This window comes from Diorhabda sublineata, chromosome Y (assembly GCF_026230105.1).
Source record: "Diorhabda sublineata isolate icDioSubl1.1 chromosome Y, icDioSubl1.1, whole genome shotgun sequence".
Lineage (NCBI taxonomy): Eukaryota > Metazoa > Arthropoda > Insecta > Coleoptera > Chrysomelidae > Diorhabda > Diorhabda sublineata.
This window is the reverse complement of record NC_079486.1, coordinates 4,291,681-4,319,163: the sequence shown is the minus strand read 5'-3', so window position 1 is coordinate 4,319,163 and position 27,483 is coordinate 4,291,681.

Below are 27,483 nucleotides of genomic sequence, written 5' to 3'. Positions count from 1 at the left end.
TTATTATGGGGGTGACACATTCAATGGCAGAGCATCGAAGACTTGACTTTTTTTTACGAAACTTGGCATTGTCGGAATCACAACGTTTTTCTAAATGACCCACCGGATGCCATCTTCCCTTCACCGTTTCGACAACTAACAATTCTCTCCCACTTTTTGATTAGTTTTGTTGAGAAAAAACAATGTCATTAGTGAGCCTTTATGGATTTCCCCTCTCCGTCAAGTCATAGTGAAACACGCTTTCCGAAGATATTATTATGAGGGTGACACATTCAATGGCAGAGCATCGAAGACTTGACTTTTTTTTACGAAACTTGGCATTGTCAGAATCACATAACGTGTTTCTAAATGACCTACCGAATTCCATATTCCCTTCACCGTTTCGACAACTAACAATTCTCTTCCACTTTTTGATTAGTTTTTTTAGGAAAAAATGTCATTAGTGAGCCTTTTTGGATTTTCCCGTCTTCGTCAAGTCATAGTGAAACACACTTTCCGAATATTATATTATTATGGGGGTGACACTTTCAATGGCAGAGCATCGAAGACTTGACTTTTTTTTACGAAATTTGGCATTGTCAGAATCACATAACGTGTTTCTAAATGACCTACCGAATTCCATATTCCCTTCACCGTTTCGACAACTAACAATTCTCTTCCACTTTTTGATTAGTTTTGTTGAGAAAAAATAATGTCATTAGTGAGCCTTTTTGGATATTCCCTCTCCGTCAAGTCATAGTGAAACACACTTTCCGAATATTATATTATTATGGGGGTGACACTTTCAATGGCAGAGCATCGAAGACTTGACTTTTTTTTACGAAACTTGGCATTGTCAGAATCACATAACGTGTTTCTAAATGACCTACCGAATTCCATATTCCCTTCACCGTTTCGACAACTAACAATTCTCTTCCACTTTTTGATTAGTTTTGTTGAGAAAAAATAATGTCATTAGTGAGCCTTTTTGGATATTCCCTCTCCGTCAAGTCATAGTGAAACACACTTTCCGAATATTATATTATTATGGGGGGTGACACATTCAATGGCTGAGCATCGAAGACTTGACTTTTTTTTACGAAACGTGGCATTGTCGGAATCACATAACGTTTTTCTAAATGACCTACCGAATTCCATCTTCCCTTCACCGTTTCGACAAATAACAATTCTCTTCCACTTTTTGATTAGTTTTGTTGAGAAAAAATAATGTCATTAGTGAGCCTTTTTGGATATTCCCCTCTCCGTCAGGTCATAGTGAAACACACTTCCCGAATATTATATTATTATGGGGGTGACACATTCAATGGCAGAGCATCGAAGATTTGACTTTTTTTTACGAAACGTGGCATTGTCGAAATCACATAAGGCATTTCCAAATGAGCTACCGAATTCCATCTTCCCTTCACCGTTTCGACAATTAACAATTCTCTCCCACTTTTTGATTAGTTTTGTTGAGAAAAAACAATGCCATTAGTGAGCCTTTTTGGATTTTCCCTCTCCGTCAAGTCATAGTGAAACACACTTTCCGAATATTATATTATTATGGGGGTGACACTTTCAATGGCAGAGCATCGAAGACTTGACTTTTTTTTACGAAACTTGGCATTGTCAGAATCACATAACGTGTTTCTAAATGACCTACCGAATTCCATATTCCCTTCACCGTTTCGACAACTAACAATTCTCTTCCACTTTTTGATTAGTTTTGTTGAGAAAAAATAATGTCATTAGTGAGCCTTTTTGGATATTCCCCTCTCCGTCAGGTCATAGTGAAACACACTTCCCGAATATTATATTATTATGGGGGTGACACATTCAATGGCAGAGCATCGAAGACTTGACTTTTTTTTACGAAACTTGGCATTGTCGGAATCACATGAGGCGTTTCCAAATGAGCTACCGAATTCCATCTTCCCTTCACCGTTTCGACAATTAACAATTCTCTCCCACTTTTTGATTAGTTTTGTTGAGAAAAAACAATGCCATTAGTGAGCCTTTTTGGATTTTCCCTCTCCGTCAAATCATAGTGAAACACACTTTCCGAATATTATATTATTATGGGGGTGACACATTCAATGGCAGAGCATCGAAGACTTGACTTTTTTTTACGAAACTTGGCATTGTCAGAATCACATAACGTGTTTCTAAATGACCTACCGAATTCCATATTCCCTTCACCGTTTCGACAACTTACAATTCTCTTCCACTTTTTGATTAGTTTTGTTGAGAAAAAATAATGTCATTAGTGAGCCTTTTTGGATATTCCCTCTCCGTCAAGTCATAGTGAAACACACTTTCCGAATATTATATTATTATGGGGGTGACACTTTCAATGGCAGAGCATCGAAGACTTGACTTTTTTTTACGAAACTTGGCATTGTCAGAATCACATAACGTGTTTCTAAATGACCTACCGAATTCCATATTCCCTTCACCGTTTCGACAACTAACAATTCTCTTCCACTTTTTGATTAGTTTTGTTGAGAAAAAATAATGTCATTAGTGAGCCTTTTTGGATATTCCCTCTCCGTCAAGTCATAGTGAAACACACTTTCCGAATATTATATTATTATGGGGGGTGACACATTCAATGGCTGAGCATCGAAGACTTGACTTTTTTTTACGAAACGTGGCATTGTCGGAATCACATAACGTTTTTCTAAATGACCTACCGAATTCCATCTTTCCTTCACCGTTTCGACAATTAACAATTCTCTCCCACTTTTTGATTAGTTTTGTTGAGAAAAAACAATGCCATTAGTGAGCCTTTTTGGATTTTCCCCTCTCCGTCAAGTCATAGTGAAACACACTTTCCGAATATTATATTATTATGGGGGTGACACTTTCAATGGCAGAGCATCGAAGACTTGACTTTTTTTTACGAAACTTGGCATTGTCAGAATCACATAACGTGTTTCTAAATGACCTACCGAATTCCATATTCCCTTCACCGTTTCGACAACTAACAATTCTCTTCCACTTTTTGATTAGTTTTTTTAGGAAAACATGTCATTAGTGAGCCTTTTTGGATTTTCCCGTTTTCGTCAAGTCATAGTGAAACACACTTTCCGAATATTATATTATTATGGGGGTGACACATTCAATGGCAGAGAATCGAAGACTTGACTTTTTTTTACGAAACTTGGCATTGTCGGAATCACATGAGGCGTTTCCAAATGAGCTACCGAATTCCATATTCCCTTCACCGTTTCGACAATTAACAATTCTCTTCCACTTTTTGATTAGTTTTTTTAGGAAAAAATGTCATTAGTGAGCCTTTTTGGATTTTCCCGTCTTCGTCAAGTCATAGTGAAACACACTTTCCGAATATTATATTATTATGGGGGTGACACATTCAATGGCAGAGAATCGAAGACTTGACTTTTTTTTACGAAACGTGGCATAGTCGGAATCACATAACGTTTTTCTAAATGACCTACCGAATTCCATCTTCCCTTCACCGTTTCGACAAATAACAATTCTCTTCCACTTTTTGATTAGTTTTGTTGAGAAAAAACAATGCCATTAGTGAGCCTTTTTGGATTTTCCCTCTCCGTCAAATCATAGTGAAACACACTTTCCGAATATTATATTATTATGGGGGTGACACATTCAATGGTAGAGCATCGAAGACTTGACTTTTTTTTACGAAACGTGGCATTGTCGAAATCACATAAGGCATTTCCAAATGAGCTACCGAATTCCATCTTCCCTTCACCGTTTCGACAATTAACAATTCTCTCCCACTTTTTGATTAGTTTTGTTGAGAAAAAACAATGCCATTAGTGAGCCTTTTTGGATTTTCCCTCTCCGTCAAGTCATAGTGAAACACACTTTCTGAATATTATATTATTATGGGGGTGACACTTTCAATGGCAGAGCATCGAAGACTTGACTTTTTTTTACGAAACTTGGCATTGTCAGAATCACATAACGTGTTTCTAAATGACCTACCGAATTCCATATTCCCTTCACCGTTTCGACAACTAACAATTCTCTTCCACTTTTTGATTAGTTTTGTTGAGAAAAAATAATGTCATTAGTGAGCCTTTTTGGATATTCCCTCTCCGTCAAGTCATAGTGAAACACACTTTCCGAATATTATATTATTATGGGGGGTGACACATTCAATGGCTGAGCATCGAAGACTTGACTTTTTTTTACGAAACGTGGCATTGTCGGAATCACATAACGTTTTTCTAAATGACCTACCGAATTCCATCTTTCCTTCACCGTTTCGACAATTAACAATTCTCTCCCACTTTTTGATTAGTTTTGTTGAGAAAAAACAATGCCATTAGTGAGCCTTTTTGGATTTTCCCTCTCCGTCAAATCATAGTGAAACACACTTTCCGAATATTATATTATTATGGGGGTGACACATTCAATGGCAGAGCATCGAAGACTTGACTTTTTTTTACGAAACCTGGCATTGTCGAAATCACATAAGGCATTTCCAAATGAGCTACCGAATTCCATCTTCCCTTCACCGTTTCGACAATTAACAATTCTCTCCCACTTTTTGATTAGTTTTGTTGAGAAAAAACAATGCCATTAGTGAGCCTTTTTGGATTTTCCCTCTCCGTCAAGTCATAGTGAAACACACTTTCCGAATATTATATTATTATGGGGGTGACACTTTCAATGGCAGAGCATCGAAGACTTGACTTTTTTTTAAGAAACTTGGCATTGTCAGAATCACATAACGTGTTTCTAAATGACCTACCGAATTCCATATTCCCTTCACCGTTTCGACAACTAACAATTCTCTTCCACTTTTTGATTAGTTTTGTTGAGAAAAAATAATGTCATTAGTGAGCCTTTTTGGATATTCCCTCTCCGTCAAGTCATAGTGAAACACACTTTCCGAATATTATATTATTATGGGGGTGACACTTTCAATGGCAGAGCATCGAAGACTTGACTTTTTTTTACGAAACTTGGCATTGTCAGAATCACATAACGTGTTTCTAAATGACCTACCGAATTCCATATTCCCTTCACCGTTTCGACAACTAACAATTCTCTTCCACTTTTTGATTAGTTTTGTTGAGAAAAAATAATGTCATTAGTGAGCCTTTTTGGATATTCCCTCTCCGTCAAGTCATAGTGAAACACACTTTCCGAATATTATATTATTATGGGGGTGACACTTTCAATGGCAGAGCATCGAAGACTTGACTTTTTTTTACGAAACTTGGCATTGTCAGAATCACATAACGTGTTTCTAAATGACCTACCGAATTCCATATTCCCTTCACCGTTTCGACAACTAACAATTCTCTTCCACTTTTTGATTAGTTTTGTTGAGAAAAAATAATGTCATTAGTGAGCCTTTTTGGATATTCCCTCTCCGTCAAGTCATAGTGAAACACACTTTCCGAATATTATATTATTATGGGGGGTGACACATTCAATGGCTGAGCATCGAAGACTTGACTTTTTTTTACGAAACGTGGCATTGTCGGAATCACATAACGTTTTTCTAAATGACCTACCGAATTCCATCTTTCCTTCACCGTTTCGACAATTAACAATTCTATCCCACTTTTTGATTAGTTTTGTTGAGAAAAAACAATGCCATTAGTGAGCCTTTTTGGATTTTCCCTCTCCGTCAAGTCATAGTGAAACACACTTCCCGAACATTATATTATTATGGGGGTGACACATTCAATGGTAGAGCATCGAAGACTTGACTTTTTTTTACGAAACGTGGCATTGTCGAAATCACATAAGGCATTTCCAAATGAGCTACCGAATTCCATATTCCCTTCACCGTTTCGACAACTAACAATTTTCTTCCACTTTTTGATTAGTTTTTTTAGGAAAAAATGTCATTAGTGAGCCTTTTTGGATTTTCCCGTCTTCGTCAAGTCATAGTGAAACACACTTTCCGAATATTATATTATTATGGGGGTGACACATTCAATGGCAGAGAATCGAAGACTTGACTTTTTTTTACGAAACGTGGCATAGTCGGAATCACATAACGTTTTTCTAAATGACCTACCGAATTCCATCTTCCCTTCACCGTTTCGACAAATAACAATTCTCTTCCACTTTTTGATTAGTTTTGTTGAGAAAAAATAATGTCATAAGTGAGCCTTTTTGGATATTCCCCTCTCCGTCAGGTCATAGTGAAACACACTTCCCGAATATTATATTATTATGGGGGTGACACATTCAATGGCAGAGCATCGAAGATTTGACTTTTTTTTACGAAACGTGGCATTTTCGAAATCACATAAGGCATTTCCAAATGTGCTACCGAATTCCATCTTCCCTTCACCGTTTCGACAATTAACAATTCTCTCCCACTTTTTGATTAGTTTTGTTGAGAAAAAACAATGCCATTAGTGAGCCTTTTTGGATTTTCCCTCTCCGTCAAGTCATAGTGAAACACACTTTCCGAATATTATATTATTATGGGGGTGACACTTTCAATGGCAGAGCATCGAAGACTTGACTTTTTTTTACGAAACGTGGCATAGTCGGAATCACATAACGTTTTTCTAAATGACCTACCGAATTCCATCTTCCCTTCACCGTTTCGACAAATAACAATTCTCTTCCACTTATTGATTAGTTTTGTTGAGAAAAAACAATGCCATTAGTGAGCCTTTTTGGATTTTCCCGTCTCCGTCAAGTCATAGTGAAACACACTTTCCGAATATTATATTATTATGGGGGTGACACATTCAATGGCAGAGCATCGAAGACTTGACTTTTTTTTACGAAACTTGGCATTGTCGGAATCACATGAGGCGTTTCCAAATGACCTACCGAATTCCATATTTCCTTCACCGTTTCGACAACTAACAATTCTCTTCCACTTTTTGATTAGTTTTTTTAGGAAAAAATGTCATTAGTGAGCCTTTCTGGATTTTCCCCTCTTCGTCAAGTCATAGTGAAACACACTTTCCGAATATTATATTATTATGGGGGTGACACATTCAATGGCAGAGAATCGAAGACTTGACTTTTTTTTTACGAAACGTGGCATAGTCGGAATCACATAACGTTTTTCTAAATGACCTACCGAATTCCATCTTCCCTTCACCGTTTCGACAAATAACAATTCTCCTCCACTTTTTGATTAGTTTTGTTGAGAAAAAATAATGTCATTAGTGAGCCTTTTTGGATTTTCCCTCTCCGTCAAGTCATAGTGAAACACACTTTCCGAATATTATATTATTATGGGGGTGACACTTTCAATGGCAGAGCATCGAAGACTTGACTTTTTTTTACGAAACTTGGCATTGTCAGAATCACATAACGTGTTTCTAAATGACCTACCGAATTCCATATTCCCTTCACCGTTTCGACAACTAACAATTCTCTTCCACTTTTTGATTAGTTTTGTTGAGAAAAAATAATGTCATTAGTGAGCCTTTTTGGATATTCCCCTCTCCGTCAGGTCATAGTGAAACACACTTCCCGAATATTATATTATTATGGGGGTGACACATTCAATGGCAGAGCATCGAAGACTTGACTTTTTTTTACGAAACGTGGCGTTGTCGAAATCACATAAGGCATTTCCAAATGAGCTACCGAATTCCATCTTCCCTTCACCGTTTCGACAATTAACAATTCTCTCCCACTTTTTGATTAGTTTTGTTGAGAAAAAACAATGCCATTAGTGAGCCTTTTTGGATTTTCTCGTCTCCGTCAAGTCATAGTGAAACACACTTTCCGAATATTATATTATTATGGGGGTGACACATTCAATGGCAGAGCATCGAAGACTTGACTTTTTTTTACGAAACTTGGCATTGTCAGAATCACATAACGTGTTTCTAAATGACCTACCGAATTCCATATTCCCTTCACCGTTTCGACAACTAACAATTCTCTTCCACTTTTTGATTAGTTTTGTTGAGAAAAAATAATGTCATTAGTGAGCCTTTTTGGATTTTCCCGTCTTCGTCAAGTCATAGTGAAACACACTTTCCGAATATTATATTATTATGGGGGTGACACATTCAATGGCAGAGCATCGAAGACTTGACTTTTTTTTACGAAACGTGGCGTTGTCGAAATCACATAAGGCATTTCCAAATGAGCTACCGAATTCCATCTTCCCTTCACCGTTTCGACAATTAACAATTCTCTCCCACTTTTTGATTAGTTTTGTTGAGAAAAAACAATGCCATTAGTGAGCCTTTTTGGATTTTCTCGTCTCCGTCAAGTCATAGTGAAACACACTTTCCGAATATTATATTATTATGGGGGTGACACATTCAATGGCAGAGCATCGAAGACTTGACTTTTTTTTACGAAACTTGGCATTGTCAGAATCACATAACGTGTTTCTAAATGACCTACCGAATTCCATATTCCCTTCACCGTTTCGACAACTAACAATTCTCTTCCACTTTTTGATTAGTTTTGTTGAGAAAAAATAATGTCATTAGTGAGCCTTTTTGGATATTCCCCTCTCCGTCAGGTCATAGTGAAACACACTTCCCGAATATTATATTATTATGGGGGTGACACATTCAATGGCAAAGCATCGAAGACTTGACTTTTTTTTACGAAACTTGGCATTGTCAGAATCACATAAGGCATTTCCAAATGAGCTACCGAATTCCATCTTCCCTTCACCGTTTCGACAATTAACAATTCTCTCCCACTTTTTGATTAGTTTTGTTGAGAAAAAACAATGCCATTAGTGAGCCTTTTTGGATTTTCCCTCTCCGTCATGTCATAGTGAAACACACTTTCCGAATATTATATTATTATGGGGGTGACACTTTCAATGGCAGAGCATCGAAGACTTGACTTTTTTTTACGAAACTTGGCATTGTCAGAATCACATAACGTGTTTCTAAATGACCTACCGAATTCCATATTCCCTTCACCGTTTCGACAACTAACAATTCTCTTCCACTTTTTGATTAGTTTTGTTGAGAAAAAATAATGTCATTAGTGAGCCTTTTTGGATATTCCCTCTCCGTCAAGTCATAGTGAAACACACTTTCCGAATATTATATTATTATGGGGGTGACACTTTCAATGGCAGAGCATCGAAGACTTGACTTTTTTTTACGAAACTTGGCATTGTCAGAATCACATAACGTGTTTCTAAATGACCTACCGAATTCCATATTCCCTTCACCGTTTCGACAACTAACAATTCTCTTCCACTTTTTGATTAGTTTTGTTGAGAAAAAATAATGTCATTATTGAGCCTTTTTGGATTTTCCCGTCTTCGTCAAGTCATAGTGAAACACACTTTCCGAATATTATATTATTATGGGGGTGACACATTCAATGGCAGAGAATCGAAGACTTGACTTTTTTTACGAAACGTGGCATAGTCGGAATCACATAACGTTTTTCTAAATGACCTACCGAATTCCATCTTCCCTTCACAGTTTCGACAAATAACAATTCTCTTCCACTTTTTGATTAGTTTTGTTGAGAAAAAATAATGTCATTAGTGAGCCTTTTTGGATATTCCCCTCTCCGTCAGGTAATAGTGAAACACACTTCCCGAACATTATATTATTATGGGGGTGACACATTCAATGGTAGAGCATCGAAGACTTGACTTTTTACGAAACGTGGCATTGTCGAAATCACATAAGGCATTTCCAAATGAGCTACCGAATTCCATCTTCCCTTCACCGTTTCGACAATTAACAATTCTCTCCCACTTTTTGATTAGTTTTGTTGAGAAAAAACAATGCCATTAGTGAGCCTTTTTGGATTTTCCCTCTCCGTCAAGTCATAGTGAAACACACTTTCCGAATATTATATTATTATGGGGGTGACACTTTCAATGGCAGAGCATCGAAGACTTGACTTTTTTTTACGAAACTTGGCATTCTCAGAATCACATAACGTGTTTCTAAATGACCTACCGAATTCCATATTTCCTTCACCGTTTCGACAACTAACAATTCTCTTCCACTTTTTGATTAGTTTTTTTAGGAAAACATGTCATTAGTGAGCCTTTTTGGATTTTCCCGTCTCCGTCAAGTCATAGTGAAACACACTTTCCGAATATTATATTATTATGGGGGTGACACATTCAATGGCAGAGCATCGAAGACTTGACTTTTTTTTACGAAACTTGGCATTGTCGGAATCACAACGTTTTTCTAAATGACCCACCGGATTCCATCTTCCCTTCACCGTTTCGACAACTAACAATTCTCTCCCACTTTTTGATTAGTTTTGTTGAGAAAAAACAATGTCATTAGTGAGCCTTTATGGATTTCCCCTCTCCGTCAAGTCATAGTGAAACACGCTTTCCGAAGATATTATTATGAGGGTGACACATTCAATGGCAGAGCATCGAAGACTTGACTTTTTTTTACGAAACTTGGCATTGTCAGAATCACATAACGTGTTTCTAAATGACCTACCGAATTCCATATTCCCTTCACCGTTTCGACAACTAACAATTCTCTTCCACTTTTTGATTAGTTTTTTTAGGAAAAAATGTCATTAGTGAGCCTTTTTGGATTTTCCCGTCTTCGTCAAGTCATAGTGAAACACACTTTCCGAATATTATATTATTATGGGGGTGACACATTCAATGGCAGAGAATCGAAGACTTGACTTTTTTTTACGAAACGTGGCATAGTCGGAATCACATAACGTTTTTCTAAATGACCTACCGAATTCCATCTTCCCTTCACCGTTTCGACAAATAACAATTCTCTTCCACTTTTTGATTAGTTTTGTTGAGAAAAAATAATGTCATTAGTGAGCCTTTTTGGATATTCCCCTCTCCGTCAGGTCATAGTGAAACACACTTCCCGAATATTATATTATTATGGGGGTGACACATTCAATGGCAGAGCATCGAAGATTTGACTTTTTTTTACGAAACGTGGCATTGTCGAAATCACATAAGGCATTTCCAAATGTGCTACCGAATTCCATCTTCCCTTCACCGTTTCGACAATTAACAATTCTCTCCCACTTTTTGATTAGTTTTGTTGAGAAAAAACAATGCCATTAGTGAGCCTTTTTGGATTTTCCCTCTCCGTCAAGTCATAGTGAAACACACTTTCCGAATATTATATTATTATGGGGGTGACACTTTCAATGGCAGAGCATCGAAGACTTGACTTTTTTTTACGAAACGTGGCATAGTCGGAATCACATAACGTTTTTCTAAATGACCTACCGAATTCCATCTTCCCTTCACCGTTTCGACAAATAACAATTCTCTTCCACTTATTGATTAGTTTTGTTGAGAAAAAACAATGCCATTAGTGAGCCTTTTTGGATTTTCCCGTCTCCGTCAAGTCATAGTGAAACACACTTTCCGAATATTATATTATTATGGGGGTGACACATTCAATGGCAGAGCATCGAAGACTTGACTTTTTTTTACGAAACTTGGCATTGTCGGAATCACATGAGGCGTTTCCAAATGACCTACCGAATTCCATATTTCCTTCACCGTTTCGACAACTAACAATTCTCTTCCACTTTTTGATTAGTTTTTTTAGGAAAAAATGTCATTAGTGAGCCTTTCTGGATTTTCCCCTCTTCGTCAAGTCATAGTGAAACACACTTTCCGAATATTATATTATTATGGGGGTGACACATTCAATGGCAGAGAATCGAAGACTTGACTTTTTTTTTACGAAACGTGGCATAGTCGGAATCACATAACGTTTTTCTAAATGACCTACCGAATTCCATCTTCCCTTCACCGTTTCGACAAATAACAATTCTCCTCCACTTTTTGATTAGTTTTGTTGAGAAAAAATAATGTCATTAGTGAGCCTTTTTGGATTTTCCCTCTCCGTCAAGTCATAGTGAAACACACTTTCCGAATATTATATTATTATGGGGGTGACACTTTCAATGGCAGAGCATCGAAGACTTGACTTTTTTTTACGAAACTTGGCATTGTCGGAATCACATGAGGCGTTTCCAAATGACCTACCGAATTCCATATTTCCTTCACCGTTTCGACAACTAACAATTCTCTTCCACTTTTTGATTAGTTTTGTTGAGAAAAAACAATGCCATTAGTGAGCCTTTTTGGATTTTCCCTCTCCGTCAAATCATAGTGAAACACACTTTCCGAATATTATATTATTATGGGGGTGACACATTCAATGGCAGAGCATCGAAGACTTGACTTTTTTTTACGAAACTTGGCATTGTCGGAATCACATGAGGCGTTTCCAAATGACCTACCGAATTCCATATTTCCTTCACCGTTTCGACAACTAACAATTCTCTTCCACTTTTTGATTAGTTTTTTTAGGAAAAAATGTCATTAGTGAGCCTTTTTGGATTTTCCCTCTCCGTCATGTCATAGTGAAACACACTTTCCGAATATTATATTATTATGGGGGTGACACTTTCAATGGCAGAGCATCGAAGACTTGACTTTTTTTTACGAAACTTGGCATTGTCAGAATCACATAACGTGTTTCTAAATGACCTACCGAATTCCATATTCCCTTCACCGTTTCGACAACTAACAATTCTCTTCCACTTTTTGATTAGTTTTGTTGAGAAAAAATAATGTCATTAGTGAGCCTTTTTGGATATTCCCTCTCCGTCAAGTCATAGTGAAACACACTTTCCGAATATTATATTATTATGGGGGTGACACTTTCAATGGCAGAGCATCGAAGACTTGACTTTTTTTTACGAAACTTGGCATTGTCAGAATCACATAACGTGTTTCTAAATGACCTACCGAATTCCATATTCCCTTCAGCGTTTCGACAACTAACAATTCTCTTCCACTTTTTGATTAGTTTTGTTGAGAAAAAATAATGTCATTAGTGAGCCTTTTTGGATTTTCCCGTCTTCGTCAAGTCATAGTGAAACACACTTTCCGAATATTATATTATTATGGGGGTGACACATTCAATGGCAGAGAATCGAAGACTTGACTTTTTTTACGAAACGTGGCATAGTCGGAATCACATAACGTTTTTCTAAATGACCTACCGAATTCCATCTTCCCTTCACAGTTTCGACAAATAACAATTCTCTTCCACTTTTTGATTAGTTTTGTTGAGAAAAAATAATGTCATTAGTGAGCCTTTTTGGATATTCCCCTCTCCGTCAGGTCATAGTGAAACACACATCCCGAACATTATATTATTATGGGGGTGACACATTCAATGGTAGAGCATCGAAGACTTGACTTTTTACGAAACGTGGCATTGTCGAAATCACATAAGGCATTTCCAAATGAGCTACCGAATTCCATCTTCCCTTCACCGTTTCGACAATTAACAATTCTCTCCCACTTTTTGATTAGTTTTGTTGAGAAAAAACAATGCCATTAGTGAGCCTTTTTGGATTTTCCCTCTCCGTCAAGTCATAGTGAAACACACTTTCCGAAGATATTATTATGAGGGTGACACATTCAATGGCAGAGCATCGAAGACTTGACTTTTTTTTACGAAACTTGGCATTGTCAGAATCACATAACGTGTTTCTAAATGACCTACCGAATTCCATATTCCCTTCACCGTTTCGACAACTAACAATTCTCTTCCACTTTTTGATTAGTTTTTTTAGGAAAAAATGTCATTAGTGAGCCTTTTTGGATTTTCCCGTCTTCGTCAAGTCATAGTGAAACACACTTTCCGAATATTATATTATTATGGGGATGACACATTCAATGGCAGAGAATCGAAGACTTGACTTTTTTTTACGAAACGTGGCATAGTCGGAATCACATAACGTTTTTCTAAATGACCTACCGAATTCCATCTTCCCTTCACCGTTTCGACAAATAACAATTCTCTTCCACTTTTTGATTAGTTTTGTTGAGAAAAAATAATGTCATTAGTGAGCCTTTTTGGATATTCCCCTCTCCGTCAGGTCATAGTGAAACACACTTCCCGAATATTATATTATTATGGGGGTGACACATTCAATGGCAGAGCATCGAAGATTTGACTTTTTTTTACGAAACGTGGCATTGTCGAAATCACATAAGGCATTTCCAAATGTGCTACCGAATTCCATCTTCCCTTCACCGTTTCGACAATTAACAATTCTCTCCCACTTTTTGATTAGTTTTGTTGAGAAAAAACAATGCCATTAGTGAGCCTTTTTGGATTTTCCCTCTCCGTCAAGTCATAGTGAAACACACTTTCCGAATATTATATTATTATGGGGGTGACACTTTCAATGGCAGAGCATCGAAGACTTGACTTTTTTTTACGAAACGTGGCATAGTCGGAATCACATAACGTTTTTCTAAATGACCTACCGAATTCCATCTTCCCTTCACCGTTTCGACAAATAACAATTCTCTTCCACTTATTGATTAGTTTTGTTGAGAAAAAACAATGCCATTAGTGAGCCTTTTTGGATTTTCCCGTCTCCGTCAAGTCATAGTGAAACACACTTTCCGAATATTATATTATTATGGGGGTGACACATTCAATGGCAGAGCATCGAAGACTTGACTTTTTTTTACGAAACTTGGCATTGTCAGAATCACATAACGTGTTTCTAAATGACCTACCGAATTCCATATTCCCTTCACCGTTTCGACAACTAACAATTCTCTTCCACTTTTTGATTAGTTTTGTTGAGAAAAAATAATGTCATTAGTGAGCCTTTTTGGATTTTCCCGTTTTCGTCAAGTCATAGTGAAACACACTTTCCGAATATTATATTATTATGGGGGTGACACATTCAATGGCAGAGAATCGAAGACTTGACTTTTTTTACGAAACGTGGCATAGTCGGAATCACATAACGTTTTTCTAAATGACCTACCGAATTCCATCTTCCCTTCACAGTTTCGACAAATAACAATTCTCTTCCACTTTTTGATTAGTTTTGTTGAGAAAAAATAATGTCATTAGTGAGCCTTTTTGGATATTCCCCTCTCCGTCAGGTCATAGTGAAACACACTTCCCGAACATTATATTATTATGGGGGTGACACATTCAATGGTAGAGCATCGAAGACTTGACTTTTTACGAAACGTGGCATTGTCGAAATCACATAAGGCATTTCCAAATGAGCTACCGAATTCCATCTTCCCTTCACCGTTTCGACAATTAACAATTCTCTCCCACTTTTTGATTAGTTTTGTTGACAAAAAAACAATGCCATTAGTGAGCCTTTTTGGATTTTCCCTCTCCGTCAAGTCATAGTGAAACACACTTTCCGAATATTATATTATTATGGGGGTGACACTTTCAATGGCAGAGCATCGAAGACTTGACTTTTTTTTACGAAACTTGGCATTCTCAGAATCACATAACGTGTTTCTAAATGACCTACCGAATTCCATATTTCCTTCACCGTTTCGACAACTAACAATTCTCTTCCACTTTTTGATTAGTTTTTTTAGGAAAACATGTCATTAGTGAGCCTTTTTGGATTTTCCCGTCTCCGTCAAGTCATAGTGAAACACACTTTCCGAAGATATTATTATGAGGGTGACACATTCAATGGCAGAGCATCGAAGATTTGACTTTTTTTTACGAAACGTGGCATTGTCGAAATCACATAAGGCATTTCCAAATGTGCTACCGAATTCCATCTTCCCTTCACCGTTTCGACAATTAACAATTCTCTCCCACTTTTTGATTAGTTTTGTTGAGAAAAAACAATGCCATTAGTGAGCCTTTTTGGATTTTCCCTCTCCGTCAAGTCATAGTGAAACACACTTTCCGAATATTATATTATTATGGGGGTGACACATTCAATGGCAGAGCATCGAAGACTTGACTTTTTTTTACGAAACTTGGCATTGTCGGAATCACATGATGCGTTTCCAAATGACCTACCGAATTCCATATTTCCTTCACCGTTTCGACAACTAACAATTCTCTTCCACTTTTTGATTAGTTTTTTTAGGAAAAAATGTCATTAGTGAGCCTTTCTGGATTTTCCCCTCTTCGTCAAGTCATAGTGAAACACACTTTCCGAATATTATATTATTATGGGGGTGACACATTCAATGGCAGAGAATCGAAGACTTGACTTTTTTTTACGAAACGTGGCATAGTCGGAATCACATAACGTTTTTCTAAATGACCTACCGAATTCCATCTTCCCTTCACCGTTTCGACAAATAACAATTCTCTTCCACTTTTTGATTAGTTTTGTTGAGAAAAAATAATGTCATTAGTGAGCCTTTTTGGATATTCCCCTCTCCGTCAGGTCATAGTGAAACACACTTCCCGAATATTATATTATTATGGGGGTGACACATTCAATGGCAGAGCATCGAAGATTTGACTTTTTTTTACGAAACGTGGCATTGTCGAAATCACATAAGGCATTTCCAAATGTGCTACCGAATTCCATCTTCCCTTCACCGTTTCGACAACTAACAATTCTCTTCCACTTTTTGATTAGTTTTGTTGAGAAAAAACAATGCCGTTAGTGAGCCTTTTTGGATTTTCCCTCTCCGTCAAGTCATAGTGAAACACACTTTCCGAATATTATATTATTATGGGGGTGACACTTTCAATGGCAGAGCATCGAAGACTTGACTTTTTTTTACGAAACTTGGCATTGTCGGAATCACATGAGGCGTTTCCAAATGACCTACCGAATTCCATATTTCCTTCACCGTTTCGACAACTAACAATTCTCTTCCACTTTTTGATTAGTTTTGTTGAGAAAAAACAATGCCATTAGTGAGCCTTTTTGGATTTTCTCGTCTCCGTCAAGTCATAGTGAAACACACTTTCCGAATATTATATTATTATGGGGGTGACACATTCAATGGCAGAGCATCGAAGACTTGACTTTTTTTTACGAAACTTGGCATTGTCGGAATCACATGAGGCGTTTCCAAATGACCTACCGAATTCCATATTTCCTTCACCGTTTCGACAACTAACAATTCTCTTCCACTTTTTGATTAGTTTTTTTAGGAAAAAATGTCATTAGTGAGACTTTTTGGATTTTCCCGTCTCCGTCAAGTCATAGTGAAACACACTTTCCGAATATTATATTATTATGGGGGGTGACACATTCAATGGCAGAGCATCGAAGACTTGACTTTTTTTTACGAAACGTGGCATTGTCGGAATCACATAACGTTTTTCTAAATGACCTACCGAATTCCATCTTTCCTTCACCGTTTCGACAATTAACAATTCTCTCCCACTTTTTGATTAGTTTTGTTGAAACAACAATGCCATTAGTGAGCCTTTTTGGATTTTCCCTCTCCGTCATGTCATAGTGAAACACACTTTCCGAATATTATATTATTATGGGGGTGACACTTTCAATGGCAGAGCATCGAAGACTTTACTTTTTTTTACGAAACTTGGCATTGTCAGAATCACATAACGTGTTTCTAAATGACCTACCGAATTCCATATTCCCTTCACCGTTTCGACAACTAACAATTCTCTTCCACTTTTTGATTAGTTTTGTTGAGAAAAAATAATGTCATTAGTGAGCCTTTTTGGATATTCCCTCTCCGTCAAGTCATAGTGAAACACACTTTCCGAATATTATATTATTATGGGGGTGACACTTTCAATGGCAGAGCATCGAAGACTTGACTTTTTTTTACGAAACTTTGCATTGTCAGAATCACATAACGTGTTTCTAAATGACCTACCGAATTCCATATTCCCTTCACCGTTTCGACAACTAACAATTCTCTTCCACTTTTTGATTAGTTTTGTTGAGAAAAAATAATGTCATTAGTGAGCCTTTTTGGATATTCCCCTCTCCGTCAGGTCATAGTGAAACACACTTCCCGAATATTATATTATTATGGGGGGTGACACATTCAATGGCAGAGCATCGAAGACTTGACTTTTTTTTACGAAACGTGGTATTGTCGGAATCACATAACGTTTTTCTAAATGACCTACCGAATTCCATCTTTCCTTCACCGTTTCGACAATTAACAATTCTCTCCCACTTTTTGATTAGTTTTGTTGAGAAAAAACAATGCCATTAGTGAGCCTTTTTGGATTTTCCCTCTCCGTCAAATCATAGTGAAACACACTTTCCGAATATTATATTATTATGGGGGTGACACATTCAATGGCAGAGCATCGAAGACTTGACTTTTTTTTACGAAACTTGGCATTGTCAGAATCACATAAGGCATTTCTAAATGAGCTACCGAATTCCATCTTCCCTTCACCGTTTCGACAATTAACAATTCTCTCCCACTTTTTGATTAGTTTTGTTGAGAAAGAACAATGCCATTAGTGAGCCTTTTTGGATTTTCCCTCTCCGTCAAGTCATAGTGAAACACACTTTCCGAATATTATATTATTATGGGGGTGACACTTTCAATGGCAGAGCATCGAAGACTTGACTTTTTTTTACGAAACTTGGCATTGTCAGAATCACATAACGTGTTTCTAAATGACCTACCGAATTCCATATTCCCTTCACCGTTTCGACAACTAACAATTCTCTTCCACTTTTTGATTAGTTTTGTTGAGAAAAAATAATGTCATTAGTGAGCCTTTTTGGATATTCCCTCTCCGTCAAGTCATAGTGAAACACACTTTCCGAATATCATATTATTATGGGGGTGACACTTTCAATGGCAGAGCATCGAAGACTTGACTTTTTTTTACGAAACTTGGCATTGTCAGAATCACATAACGTGTTTCTAAATGACCTACCGAATTCCATATTCCCTTCACCGTTTCGACAACTAACAATTCTCTTCCACTTTTTGATTAGTTTTGTTGAGAAAAAATAATGTCATTAGTGAGCCTTTTTGGATATTCCCTCCGTCAGGTCATAGTGAAACACACTTCCCGAATATTATATTATTATGGGGGGTGACACATTCAATGGCAGAGCATCGAAGACTTGACTTTTTTTTACGAAACGTGGCATTGTCGGAATCACATAACGTTTTTCTAAATGACCTACCGAATTCCATCTTTCCTTCACCGTTTCGACAATTAACAATTCTCTCCCACTTTTTGATTAGTTTTGTTGAGAAAAAACAATGCCATTAGTGAGCCTTTTTGGATTTTCCCTCTCCGTCAAATCATAGTGAAACACACTTTCCGAATATTATATTATTATGGGGGTGACACATTCAATGGCAGAGCATCGAAGACTTGACTTTTTTTTACGAAACTTGGCATTGTCAGAATCACATAAGGCATTTCCAAATGAGCTACCGAATTCCATCTTCCCTTCACCGTTTCGACAATTAACAATTCTCTCCCACTTTTTGATTAGTTTTATTGAGAAAAAACAATGCCATTAGTGAGCCTTTTTGGATTTTCCCTCTCCGTCAAGTCATAGTGAAACACACTTTCCGAATATTATATTATTATGGGGGTGACACTTTCAATGGCAGAGCATCGAAGACTTGACTTTTTTTTACGAAACTTGGCATTGTCAGAATCACATAACGTGTTTCTAAATGACCTACCGAATTCCATATTCCCTTCACCGTTTCGACAACTAACAATTCTCTTCCACTTTTTGATTAGTTTTGTTGAGAAAAAATAATGTCATTAGTGAGCCTTTTTGGATATTCCCTCTCCGTCAAGTCATAGTGAAACACACTTTCCGAATATTATATTATTATGGGGGGTGACACATTCAATGGCTGAGCATCGAAGACTTGACTTTTTTTTACGAAACGTGGCATTGTCGGAATCACATAACGTTTTTCTAAATGACCTACCGAATTCCATCTTTCCTTCACCGTTTCGACAATTAACAATTCTCTCCCACTTTTTGATTAGTTTTGTTGAGAAAAAACAATGCCATTAGTGAGCCTTTTTGGATTTTCCCTCTCCGTCAAGTCATAGTGAAACACACTTTCCGAATATTATATTATTATGGGGGTGACACTTTCAATGGCAGAGCATCGAAGACTTGACTTTTTTTTACGAAACTTGGCATTGTCAGAATCACATAACGTGTTTCTAAATGACCTACCGAATTCCATATTCCCTTCACCGTTTCGACAACTAACAATTCTCTTCCACTTTTTGATTAGTTTTGTTGAGAAAAAATAATGTCATTAGTGAGCCTTTTTGGATATTCCCTCTCCGTCAAGTCATAGTGAAACACACTTTCCGAATATTATATTATTATGGGGGTGACACTTTCAATGGCAGAGCATCGAAGACTTGACTTTTTTCTACGAAACTTGGCATTGTCAGAATCACATAACGTGTTTCTAAATGACCTACCGAATTCCATATTCCCTTCACCGTTTCGACAACTAACAATTCTCTTCCACTTTTTGATTAGTTTTGTTGAGAAAAAATAATGTCATTAGTGAGCCTTTTTGGATATTCCCCTCTCCGTCAGGTCATAGTGAAACACACTTCCCGAATATTATATTATTATGGGGGTGACACATTCAATGGCAGAGCATCGAAGACTTGACTTTTTTTACGAAACGTGGCATTGTCGAAATCACATAAGGCATTTCCAAATGAGCTACCGAATTCCATCTTCCCTTCACCGTTTCGACAATTAACAATTCTCTCCCACTTTTTGATTAGTTTTGTTGAGAAAAAACAATGCCATTAGTGAGCCTTTCACATGAGGCGTTTCCAGATGACCTACCGAATTCCATATTTCCTTCACCGTTTCGACAACTAACAATTCTCTTCCACTTTTTGATTAGTTTTTTTAGGAAAACATGTCATTAGTGAGCCTTTTTGGATTTTCCCGTCTCCGTCAAGTCATAGTGAAACACACTTTCCGAATATTATATTATTATGGGGGTGACACATTCAATGGCAGAGCATCGAAGACTTGACTTTTTTTTACGAAACTTGGCATTGTCAGAATCACATAAGGCATTTCCAAATGAGCTACCGAATTCCATCTTCCCTTCACCGTTTCGACAATTAACAATTCTCTCCCACTTTTTGATTAGTTTTGTTGAGAAAGAACAATGCCATTAGTGAGCCTTTTTGGATTTTCCCTCTCCGTCAAGTCATAGTGAAACACACTTTCCGAATATTATATTATTATGGGGGTGACACTTTCAATGGCAGAGCATCGAAGACTTGACTTTTTTTTACGAAACTTGGCATTGTCAGAATCACATAACGTGTTTCTAAATGACCTACCGAATTCCATATTCCCTTCACCGTTTCGACAACTAACAATTCTCTTCCACTTTTTGATTAGTTTTGTTGAGAAAAAATAATGTCATTAGTGAGCCTTTTTGGATATTCCCTCTCCGTCAAGTCATAGTGAAACACACTTTCCGAATATCATATTATTATGGGGGTGACACTTTCAATGGCAGAGCATCGAAGACTTGACTTTTTTTTACGAAACTTGGCATTGTCAGAATCACATAACGTGTTTCTAAATGACCTACCGAATTCCATATTCCCTTCACCGTTTCGACAACTAACAATTCTCTTCCACTTTTTGATTAGTTTTGTTGAGAAAAAATAATGTCATTAGTGAGCCTTTTTGGATATTCCCTCCGTCAGGTCATAGTGAAACACACTTCCCGAATATTATATTATTATGGGGGTGACACATTCAATGGCAGAGCATCGAAGACTTGACTTTTTTTTACGAAACGTGGCATTGTCGGAATCACATAACGTTTTTCTAAATGACCTACCGAATTCCATCTTTCCTTCACCGTTTCGACAATTAACAATTCTCTCCCACTTTTTGATTAGTTTTGTTGAGAAAAAACAATGCCATTAGTGAGCCTTTTTGGATTTTCCCTCTCCGTCAAATCATAGTGAAACACACTTTCCGAATATTATATTATTATGGGGGTGACACATTCAATGGCAGAGCATCGAAGACTTGACTTTTTTTTACGAAACTTGGCATTGTCAGAATCACATAAGGCATTTCCAAATGAGCTACCGAATTCCATCTTCCCTTCACCGTTTCGACAATTAACAATTCTCTCCCACTTTTTGATTAGTTTTATTGAGAAAAAACAATGCCATTAGTGAGCCTTTTTGGATTTTCCCTCTCCGTCAAGTCATAGTGAAACACACTTTCCGAATATTATATTATTATGGGGGTGACACTTTCAATGGCAGAGCATCGAAGACTTGACTTTTTTTTACGAAACTTGGCATTGTCAGAATCACATAACGTGTTTCTAAATGACCTACCGAATTCCATATTCCCTTCACCGTTTCGACAACTAACAATTCTCTTCCACTTTTTGATTAGTTTTGTTGAGAAAAAATAATGTCATTAGTGAGCCTTTTTGGATATTCCCTCTCCGTCAAGTCATAGTGAAACACACTTTCCGAATATTATATTATTATGGGGGGTGACACATTCAATGGCTGAGCATCGAAGACTTGACTTTTTTTTACGAAACGTGGCATTGTCGGAATCACATAACGTTTTTCTAAATGACCTACCGAATTCCATCTTTCCTTCACCGTTTCGACAATTAACAATTCTCTCCCACTTTTTGATTAGTTTTGTTGAGAAAAAACAATGCCATTAGTGAGCCTTTTTGGATTTTCCCTCTCCGTCAAGTCATAGTGAAACACACTTTCCGAATATTATATTATTATGGGGGTGACACTTTCAATGGCAGAGCATCGAAGACTTGACTTTTTTTTACGAAACTTGGCATTGTCAGAATCACATAACGTGTTTCTAAATGACCTACCGAATTCCATATTCCCTTCACCGTTTCGACAACTAACAATTCTCTTCCACTTTTTGATTAGTTTTGTTGAGAAAAAATAATGTCATTAGTGAGCCTTTTTGGATATTCCCTCTCCGTCAAGTCATAGTGAAACACACTTTCCGAATATTATATTATTATGGGGGTGACACTTTCAATGGCAGAGCATCGAAGACTTGACTTTTTTTTACGAAACTTGGCATTGTCAGAATCACATAACGTGTTTCTAAATGACCTACCGAATTCCATATTCCCTTCACCGTTTCGACAACTAACAATTCTCTTCCACTTTTTGATTAGTTTTGTTGAGAAAAAATAATGTCATTAGTGAGCCTTTTTGGATATTCCCCTCTCCGTCAGGTCATAGTGAAACACACTTCCCGAACATTATATTATTATGGGGGTGACACATTCAATGGTAGAGCATCGAAGACTTGACTTTTTTTTACGAAACGTGGCATTGTCGAAATCACATAAGGCATTTCCAAATGAGCTACCGAATTCCATCTTCCCTTCACCGTTTCGACAATTAACAATTCTCTCCCACTTTTTGATTAGTTTTGTTGAGAAAAAACAATGCCATTAGTGAGCCTTTTTGGATTTTCCCTCTCCGTCAAGTCATAGTGAAACACACTTTCCGAATATATTATTATGGGGGTGACACTTTCAATGGCAGAGCATCGAAGACTTGACTTTTTTCTACGAAACTTGGCATTGTCAGAATCACATAACGTGTTTCTAAATGACCTACCGAATTCCATATTCCCTTCACCGTTTCGACAACTAACAATTCTCTTCCACTTTTTGATTAGTTTTGTTGAGAAAAAATAATGTCATTAGTGAGCCTTTTTGGATATTCCCCTCTCCGTCAGGTCATAGTGAAACACACTTCCCGAATATTATATTATTATGGGGGTGACACATTCAATGGCAGAGCATCGAAGACTTGACTTTTTTCTACGAAACTTGGCATTGTCAGAATCACATAACGTGTTTCTAAATGACCTACCGAATTCCATATTCCCTTCACCGTTTCGACAACTAACAATTCTCTTCCACTTTTTGATTAGTTTTGTTGAGAAAAAATAATGTCATTAGTGAGCCTTTTTGGATATTCCCCTCTCCGTCAGGTCATAGTGAAACACACTTCCCGAATATTATATTATTATGGGGGTGACACATTCAATGGCAGAGCATCGAAGACTTGACTTTTTTTACGAAACGTGGCATTGTCGAAATCACATAAGGCATTTCCAAATGAGCTACCGAATTCCATCTTCCCTTCACCGTTTCGACAATTAACAATTCTCTCCCACTTTTTGATTAGTTTTGTTGAGAAAAAACAATGCCATTAGTGAGCCTTTCACATGAGGCGTTTCCAGATGACCTACCGAATTCCATATTTCCTTCACCGTTTCGACAACTAACAATTCTCTTCCACTTTTTGATTAGTTTTTTTAGGAAAACATGTCATTAGTGAGCCTTTTTGGATTTTCCCGTCTCCGTCAAGTCATAGTGAAACACACTTTCCGAATATTATATTATTATGGGGGTGACACTTTCAATGGCAGAGCATCGAAGACTTGACTTTTTTTACGAAACTTGGCATTGTCAGAATCACATAACGTGTTTCTAAATGACCTACCGAATTCCATATTCCCTTCACCGTTTCGACAACTAACAATTCTCTTCCACTTTTTGATTAGTTTTTTTAGGAAAAAATGTCATTAGTGAGCCTTTTTGGATTTTCCCGTCTTCGTCAAGTCATAGTGAAACACACTTTCCGAATATTATATTATTATGGGGGTGACACTTTCAATGGCAGAGCATCGAAGACTTGACTTTTTTTTACGAAACTTGGCATTGTCTGAATCACATAACGTGTTTCTAAATGACCTACCGAATTCCATATTCCCTTCACCGTTTCGACAACTAACAATTCTCTTCCACTTTTTGATTAGTTTTGTTGAGAAAAAATAATGTCATTAGTGAGCCTTTTTGGATATTCCCTCTCCGTCAAGTCATAGTGAAACACACTTTCCGAATATTATATTATTATGGCGGGTGACACATTCAATGGCTGAGCATCGAAGACTTGACTTTTTTTTACGAAACGTGGCATTGTCGGAATCACATAACGTTTTTCTAAATGACCTACCGAATTCCATCTTTCCTTCACCGTTTCGACAATTAACAATTCTCTCCCACTTTTTGATTAGTTTTGTTGAGAAAAAACAATGCCATTAGTGAGCCTTTTTGGATTTTCCCTCTCCGTCAAGTCATAGTGAAACACACTTTCCGAATATTATATTATTATGGGGGTGACACTTTCAATGGCAGAGCATCGAAGACTTGACTTTTTTTTACGAAACTTGGCATTGTCAGAATCACATAACGTGTTTCTAAATGACCTACCGAATTCCATATTCCCTTCACCGTTTCGACAACTAACAATTCTCTTCCACTTTTTGATTAGTTTTGTTGAGAAAAAATAATGTCATTAGTGAGCCTTTTTGGATATTCCCCTCTCCGTCAGGTCATAGTGAAACACACTTCCCGAACATTATATTATTATGGGGGTGACACATTCAATGGTAGAGCATCGAAGACTTGACTTTTTTTTACGAAACGTGGCATTGTCGAAATCACATAAGGCATTTCCAAATGAGCTACCGAATTCCATCTTCCCTTCACCGTTTCGACAATTAACAATTCTCTCCCACTTTTTGATTAGTTTTGTTGAGAAAAAACAATGCCATTAGTGAGCCTTTTTGGATTTTCCCTCTCCGTCAAGTCATAGTGAAACACACTTTCCGAATATATTATTATGGGGGTGACACTTTCAATGGCAGAGCATCGAAGACTTGACTTTTTTCTACGAAACTTGGCATTGTCAGAATCACATAACGTGTTTCTAAATGACCTACCGAATTCCATATTCCCTTCACCGTTTCGACAACTAACAATTCTCTTCCACTTTTTGATTAGTTTTGTTGAGAAAAAATAATGTCATTAGTGAGCCTTTTTGGATATTCCCCTCTCCGTCAGGTCATAGTGAAACACACTTCCCGAATATTATATTATTATGGGGGTGACACATTCAATGGCAGAGCATCGAAGACTTGACTTTTTTCTACGAAACTTGGCATTGTCAGAATCACATAACGTGTTTCTAAATGACCTACCGAATTCCATATTCCCTTCACCGTTTCGACAACTAACAATTCTCTTCCACTTTTTGATTAGTTTTGTTGAGAAAAAATAATGTCATTAGTGAGCCTTTTTGGATATTCCCCTCTCCGTCAGGTCATAGTGAAACACACTTCCCGAATATTATATTATTATGGGGGTGACACATTCAATGGCAGAGCATCGAAGACTTGACTTTTTTTACGAAACGTGGCATTGTCGAAATCACATAAGGCATTTCCAAATGAGCTACCGAATTCCATCTTCCCTTCACCGTTTCGACAATTAACAATTCTCTCCCACTTTTTGATTAGTTTTGTTGAGAAAAAACAATGCCATTAGTGAGCCTTTCACATGAGGCGTTTCCAGATGACCTACCGAATTCCATATTTCCTTCACCGTTTCGACAACTAACAATTCTCTTCCACTTTTTGATTAGTTTTTTTAGGAAAACATGTCATTAGTGAGCCTTTTTGGATTTTCCCGTCTCCGTCAAGTCATAGTGAAACACACTTTCCGAATATTATATTATTATGGGGGTGACACTTTCAATGGCAGAGCATCGAAGACTTGACTTTTTTTACGAAACTTGGCATTGTCAGAATCACATAACGTGTTTCTAAATGACCTACCGAATTCCATATTCCCTTCACCGTTTCGACAACTAACAATTCTCTTCCACTTTTTGATTAGTTTTTTTAGGAAAAAATGTCATTAGTGAGCCTTTTTGGATTTTCCCGTCTCCGTCAAGTCATAGTGAAACACACTTTCCGAATATTATATTATTATGGCGGGTGACACATTCAATGGCTGAGCATCGAAGACTTGACTTTTTTTTACGAAACGTGGCATTGTCGGAATCACATAACGTTTTTCTAAATGACCTACCGAATTCCATCTTTCCTTCACCGTTTCGACAATTAACAATTCTCTCCCACTTTTTGATTAGTTTTGTTGAGAAAAAACAATGCCATTAGTGAGCCTTTTTGGATTTTCCCTCTCCGTCAAGTCATAGTGAAACACACTTTCCGAATATTATATTATTATGGGGGTGACACTTTCAATGGCAGAGCATCGAAGACTTGACTTTTTTTTACGAAACTTGGCATTGTCAGAATCACATAACGTGTTTCTAAATGACCTACCGAATTCCATATTCCCTTCACCGTTTCGACAACTAACAATTCTCTTCCACTTTTTGATTAGTTTTGTTGAGAAAAAATAATGTCATTAGTGAGCCTTTTTGGATATTCCCTCTCCGTCAAGTCATAGTGAAACACACTTTCCGAATATTATATTATTATGGGGGTGACACTTTCAATGGCAGAGCATCGAAGACTTGACTTTTTTTTACGAAACTTGGCATTGTCAGAATCACATAACGTGTTTCTAAATGACCTACCGAATTCCATATTCCCTTCACCGTTTCGACAACTAACAATTCTCTTCCACTTTTTGATTAGTTTTGTTGAGAAAAAATAATGTCATTAGTGAGCCTTTTTGGATATTCCCCTCTCCGTCAGGTCATAGTGAAACACACTTCCCGAACATTATATTATTATGGGGGTGACACATTCAATGGTAGAGCATCGAAGACTTGACTTTTTTTTACGAAACGTGGCATTGTCGAAATCACATAAGGCATTTCCAAATGAGCTACCGAATTCCATCTTCCCTTCACCGTTTCGACAATTAACAATTCTCTCCCACTTTTT